The sequence below is a fragment of the Chrysochloris asiatica genome, unplaced genomic scaffold (genome assembly GCF_000296735.1).
Source record: "Chrysochloris asiatica unplaced genomic scaffold, ChrAsi1.0 scaffold00412, whole genome shotgun sequence".
Lineage (NCBI taxonomy): Eukaryota > Metazoa > Chordata > Mammalia > Afrosoricida > Chrysochloridae > Chrysochloris > Chrysochloris asiatica.
The window spans coordinates 367,810-374,224 of record NW_006408930.1 but is presented as its reverse complement, the minus strand read 5'-3'; the positions used below and the strand labels follow the sequence as shown (position 1 = coordinate 374,224).

At 38.6% G+C, this 6,415-nt stretch overlaps 1 pseudogene; it reads right to left on the bottom strand.

Annotated features, from left to right (window-relative positions):
* Positions 1 to 4,143: 4,143 nt before the first annotated feature.
* On the bottom strand, positions 4,144 to 4,964 carry LOC102816469 (annotated as a pseudogene).
* Between the last annotated feature and the right edge of the window lie 1,451 nt (positions 4,965 to 6,415).

The window sequence follows — 6,415 nt, the reverse complement described above, 5'->3', positions numbered from 1 at the left end:
GATGTGATGAAAAGTTATAACAAAGATAGTAATGAAAATATTCAATACTAACTATGCAAAATTGTAGTAATTTAACTCATTTGACCCTCACTGCAACAGTTAACCTTTAACTCAATTTTCTTGATCAAAGAAATGAACTTTGGGGACACTGAGTGACTTGCCCACATTACAGACATAAAAGGTAGAAAGTTTATCTCATTCTGGGGACTGGACTCTACAAAATAACTTGGTAATATTGGAAGTAGGTATGCAAAGTGTTTGTTGTTGTTAGGATTGTGGGGTCAATACCAACTCACAGCGACCCCACCCTATAGGACAGAGCAGAATGGCCCCACAGTGTTTTTTAGGCTGTGATCTTTACGGAATCAGATCACCGAATCTTTTTTCCACTGAGTGGGTTTGAACTGCCAACCTTATGGTTAGCTTCCCAGCACTTAACCACTGAGCTATCAGGCAGGATTCCTTTGTAAAGTGTGACTGGCATAAAATTATGGTAGGAATAGAAATAAAAGTGATGGTCTTGCTCCTTCTGTTTGAGGACTGCCTGTTAGTTGGACTGGTCATTGGAAACAAATGGTAACTTATAAAAAGTCACAGGGAACAGGTGCTGCCGATTCCAGCTTCTGGACTCAGAGGAGAAATAGTGAATAAACAACTTTAAAATCAGCTTCATTTCCCTTAATTTAGGTGGGTTGAGGGTGGTAGTTACATCACAAAAACAATGAGAATAAAAGCTGTGTGCTATGAAAATATTAAAATCATTATCAGTTACTGTCTAAAAATGGCTACAACTGTTTCTCGAACAGGTCTCTACTCAGCTGAGTTCAATAATTCGTTATAATGACTACACAGAACTCAGACACCATACCCACAGTTACGGGGTTTATTAGGGAAGTTAACAGGTTACAATTTGGGGTTAGAATACTCAGGACACAGTTCTTTCCATCAGGATGACCTCTCCTCTCCTGTGCCCACAGGCAAGTCTTGCTATGCCTGGCCAACATTACAAAGCTCTTTTAGGGATACTGATACATGCCTACTCTACCATAGCTTCAGTCTGAAGACATTTAGCTCTAGCTCTGTCCGTCAGCTCCCCCAAGTAAGTGCCTGGAGGAACTGCATCCACAAACAAGCCTCCTACCCAAAGTCACTTGCTCCGTGAGCTAGGAAGTCCACCACTCTGTCTAGAGCTCTGACTCCTGGTTCCGCTGTTGCTGCTTCTCAGTCACTCCTCTGATGTCACAGCTTTCTGGCCCTAGGTCCAGGAGGTTCAATGTCCAAGAGATTTTGGGGTCCTAACGACATGCTCCACGCCTGGCTCTTTGTTGGGCGTGAGATCCCCCACTCCTGTTTCTGAGATAGCTCGTGTTATACCCCTGTTAGAGTTCCAAGTTTTTACAATCACAATGAACTCTGTGAACAATTATTCACAACTGAATCCTATCATCCTGTCAGTAACTTCTGCTACTGTCTCTTATTCAGATCCATCAGGAAAAGTCATTTGTTGGGAGTTACGAAGACTAAAGCTAGAAAAGACATATTAAATAATTTACTACACCAGTTATCTTCCAGTTGATTCTGACTCATAGTGATCCCATGTGTGTCAGAAAAGAATTGTGATCCAAAAGGTTTTCAGTGGCTTTTTGGAAGTATAAAAACATTTAAGAAGCACTTCCAGACACACTAAAACATTTTTATTGTTGTCATTGCTAAGTGTCAAGTCAGTTCTGACTCATAGTAACTTTGTATAGTGTTTCCAAGGAGCGGCTGGTGAGTTTGAACCACCGACCTTGCAGTTCAAACCAACCTTGAGGTCGAGTGCTTATCCTCCATCGCCATATTATGTTTTGATGTGCATTGCAAAATGGAGCCCTTTCTGGTTCCTGGGCTGTGGTGGAGGTGGTAACACAGAGTCCAGGACTGGGTGGGTACAGAAACCACCCACTAGTTGCTGCAGGATGAGTCAGAGGGGAGGAGACCCAACACTTGACCCCTTCCCATTGCATAGTCTCTGAGTTTTAATTTAAGGAAAGACACACAAGGTTCTTAACTATGAGTTGTAGATAAGCAAGGCATTAGTAATCCGGGGTTATTACAACAGGATGGATGCTCAGTTTATCTGCAGGAGGAAAACTTGTGCCTATTTGGGGAAATGCAACAATCCAAATGGCTATGGGCAGAATCATAAAGATTGACCTGGCTATAGTAATGGTTATGAATCTTTCCAATTTCAAAAAATATATGTTGATGTTGTTAAGTGCTGTCAAGTCAGTTCTCACTTACAGTGACCCTGTATAAGGTTTCTGAGGAGCAGAATTTGAACTGGTGGATTTGGACGGCCAGCCTTGCAGTTAGCAGTTCAGTACAATGTCACACCAGGACTCCAGAAACTATATGGTAGAGAAAATGATGAATCCCCTTGATAATCTGAGTCTGCATATGCCACCCTTCGTCAATTTTATTTTTGCAACGAGTTTACGGGAAAGCTGTCCCACCTAAAACCACCATTTTTAGATGGATCAGGTGTATTTAAAGAAGATCAGGAGGACCTTAAAGATGAGCCAAGAGTGGGAACACCATCAGTCTCAACAAATGAAGAGACTATGGCTGAAGAGCACAAACTAGTGGACAACTGAGAATTATCAGTGACAGTTACAGAGTTTGGGATCTCACGTGGTTCAGCACTTTCCATTTTAGGTGAATATCTTGGCCTTAGGAAGCTTTCAGCTCAATGTGTGCTGGAAACATTGCATGAAAAGCAGCCAGTTCTGAAAGTTGACTGAAGCTAATGAAGATGATTTTATGGAATGAGTCGTAACTGGGGACAAGTCTTGAATTTACTAACATGATTCATAGAATAAGATCCAATCCAAGCAGAGGCTTCAGAGGAGATTTGCTGGGCCAGTTAAAGTCAAGGCCAAGAGGTCAACTCAGAAGGTTATAAAGACTATTCTGGGAAAGTTCAAGGGGAGCTCTATAGGATAAGCACTGGACTGAGACCTGCAAAGAGACAGATGAAGTTGCTGCTCCTGCATTTAACAACACAGTCTGGAAAGGTTTCCTTGAAGGACACAGTATGATCATCAGGGCTTATTATGCAGCAGTTTCAAGAAAATTGAAAATTACTTTGATGAGTAAAAGACCAGGAAAGTTGTGCTGACGAAAATTTTTTTCCATCATGACAATGGACCTGCTCATTCTTCAAGGGTAGCAAGGGCTTTCTTAGGAGAATTTCATTGGGAAATATTATTCCAACAACTCTAAAGCCCTGATCTTGCCCCTTCAGATTTTCTTTGTTCTCAAACCTCAAAGAATATTTAAAAGGAACACAACTGAATCTATCAAAGATGCCAAAACTACTGTTTTGACATGAAGTAAATCAAAAATGCAGAATTCCTCGGGGAAATGTATAAACCTAGATGGAGAATATGATGAGAAACATTAGCTTCACACATTGATATTTTTATTTAATAAAAGTTTTATGATTTTATAGCAATACTTTTTGAATCATTTATCAAGAAGTTATTGATAAAAGAAAAGAGACACTGGAGCAAACAATGATGACAGATCTCATTTGTTGTCAAAATATGACATACAATATAGCTGCTTATATCTGGGGAAACTTCTAGAAATTTTTTCATGTAAGAGTTCTTTATATAATAAATGTGTATAAAACTGACAATAGTGTTGTCATCTATAAAACAGAATTGCTCTTAGGGATTAGTATTGTAGAAAGGCTACTTTCTTTTTTTACATGTAAAAGATCTTTTGATATGAAAAAATCTTATAATATGATCTATGATGTCATCCCATAATTGCTACCCCATCTTCATTGCATTTTGGAGTGCCTGCTTTATTGGAATTATTGTGAGACCTGTTTTAAATATAAATCTTTTTAAAAACTAAATTTGTAATATAGATTGAATATCATTTCAAGGGTAATTTTTTTTTTTCACCACATAAGGAAGCATTTATTTGAGGTTTAACATGAAATTGTACTAATAAAATTTGTATTAACACAAATCCACATTGAATCAAAACATAGCAAAGGACAAAGTAAAAACAAAGAAAACTAAGTAGTGGCTATATACAATTGGACACAATTATGTCTTGTACACAAAAAATCTTTTACAAAAACTCATTTTAGATCAACAGAAGACCAGTCTTCAATGTTGTCCTGCCATGATGGGTTACTTTAGCATCTCCTCCTGTTTTCTCTAATGTCCCTTGAGATGCCTTGCCGTACGTACTTTGTTGGCTTCGTTCACGACCCCTAGTACCACCTCTCCCACCAGCTGCAGCACCTCTTCCTCCTTTCTCCTTGCTGTCTATATACCTCTTTGGGACTGTGCAACTTTCATACTTTGATTTCATACTTTCCAGACCAATTTGATGATATCTGCTTTCTAACAATTTCTTTACTGGCTGTCTATCTGTATAGGTGATAAAAACAAAATCCTCGTCTTTCATTTGTTTTTGTATCCATGGGAAGTTCAATATTTTCAATCTCTCCAAATGCACCAAAATATTCCTTAATTTGTTCTTCAGAAGTATCCGGACTCAATCTACCCACAAAACCTTTTTTGGGGGGTTTCTTCACTTTTAAAGCTTTGACTCTTTTGGGGTCTATTAATTTGCCATCCAGTTTGTGTTCTATCTAGTAGCATCTTTGAAAAGCACAAATTCAAATCCTCTTGACCGTCCTGTTTTAATTGTGCAGTCTACAACCTCTCCAAATCGAGACAAATCCTCAATCGGATTTTGATTGCTCAAGCCTCCAATAAACATTTTACCGTCATCCTGCTGATTCTTGTTGGAGTTTATCTTGGATCCCGCTAAGAATTCCTCTATGTTGCTGTACTCCTTCATGGCCTCCATTGTGGCGGAGAGGTAGGCAGGGGGCGCTGGCGCGCAGACTGTGTGTCGTGGGAGTGTTGTAGGGAGCTGTATTTAAAATGGCGGCGGAAGAGCCATTTAGAGGGTCTTTTATCTGTAGATTTTAAATTAATTTTTATATGAAATTTTTATATCCATTTTTTGGGTGTACATATAAATGGCAAAGATGTTCATAAGATATGCAGTAGAAAAATCATGTTAAAAATAAAATACAAGTGGTCATAAAATGAAGATAGTGATAAATTTAAAAAATATATATATACCAAACCCCACCCCCCTTGATTATGTCTTCAGGGGTAAACGGTACAAGTTTATTAAGTAAAAATTCGACACACAAATCATCTGAGGCAGGGTGAGACAGATATATGTGTAGTAATCGACAAAATTGCTGCTTTTAATGCACATCATTCATCACAATTTTGCATAGTTTATTGCACTATGAGCTGCTAGTGAGGGACAACACACTCAGTGTGTCATAGCAATAAATGATCCATTATGGATATTTGTCTATGTTTCCAGACTTTATGGCTACCAGAGCAACTTTAATTCAGAAGACCGAAAAATAATACTTATTATCCTCTGTTGGGGTCCTGGTGTGGAGCCTTAGGATAAGCACTTGACTTCAAGGTTGGCTTGAACTGTAAGGTTGGCGGTTCAAATTCACCAACCGCTCCTTGGAAACCCCAAGCTCCTTGGTAACTGACTCGATGGCACACAACAAATACACAACAACAGCATATTCTGTTAGAATGAATAGTCAACTTGAAAAGGATATGCTACTTTTTTTGTAAGACATTTCCTATATGAAAATTCTGAATTATTTTCTGATCATTAAACATACTGGTATAAGTTGCACTTTACAAAAATATAACTCAATCGAATATTAGAAGACATCATGCTGACATTCTACTGACTCAATGATGTCGAATAAGGGAGAAAAGTAGAAAAAAAGTTACAAATCTATAAATTATGGAGAGAAGAAAAGTTATCCTGAAGAGTAATTTGAGAGACATACCAGGGACAGACTATTCCTGTTCAATTTGTGATTTCTGGCAAAGTAAACCATGTAGTTGTCAGATCGAAAATGGCCAATACCAGTCCATTTCAGCTCACTAATGCCTAAGATACTGATGTTTATATGTTCCATCTAATTTGTGACAACTTCCAATTTTCCCAGATTCATACTTCATACATTCCATGTTCTGATATTCAATGGATGCTTACAGCTGATTCTCTTCATTTTGAGTTGTGTCCCATCAGCAAATGAAGGTCCCGTGGGGCTTTTCTTCCACGGACTTTACTCTCTTCACGTCATCACGGTCAACTCTACTTTTAGGAGGCAACTCTTCCCCAGTCGCATTTTGAGTGCCTTCCAACCTGCTGTGGTCATTTTCTGACACTATATCTGACAGTGTTTCTTTGCTATTCATAAGGTTTTCGGTGACTAAATATTTGGAAGTAGTTCATCACTCCTTCTTCCTAGTCTGTCTTTGTCTGAAAGCTCATCTGAAACCTGTCC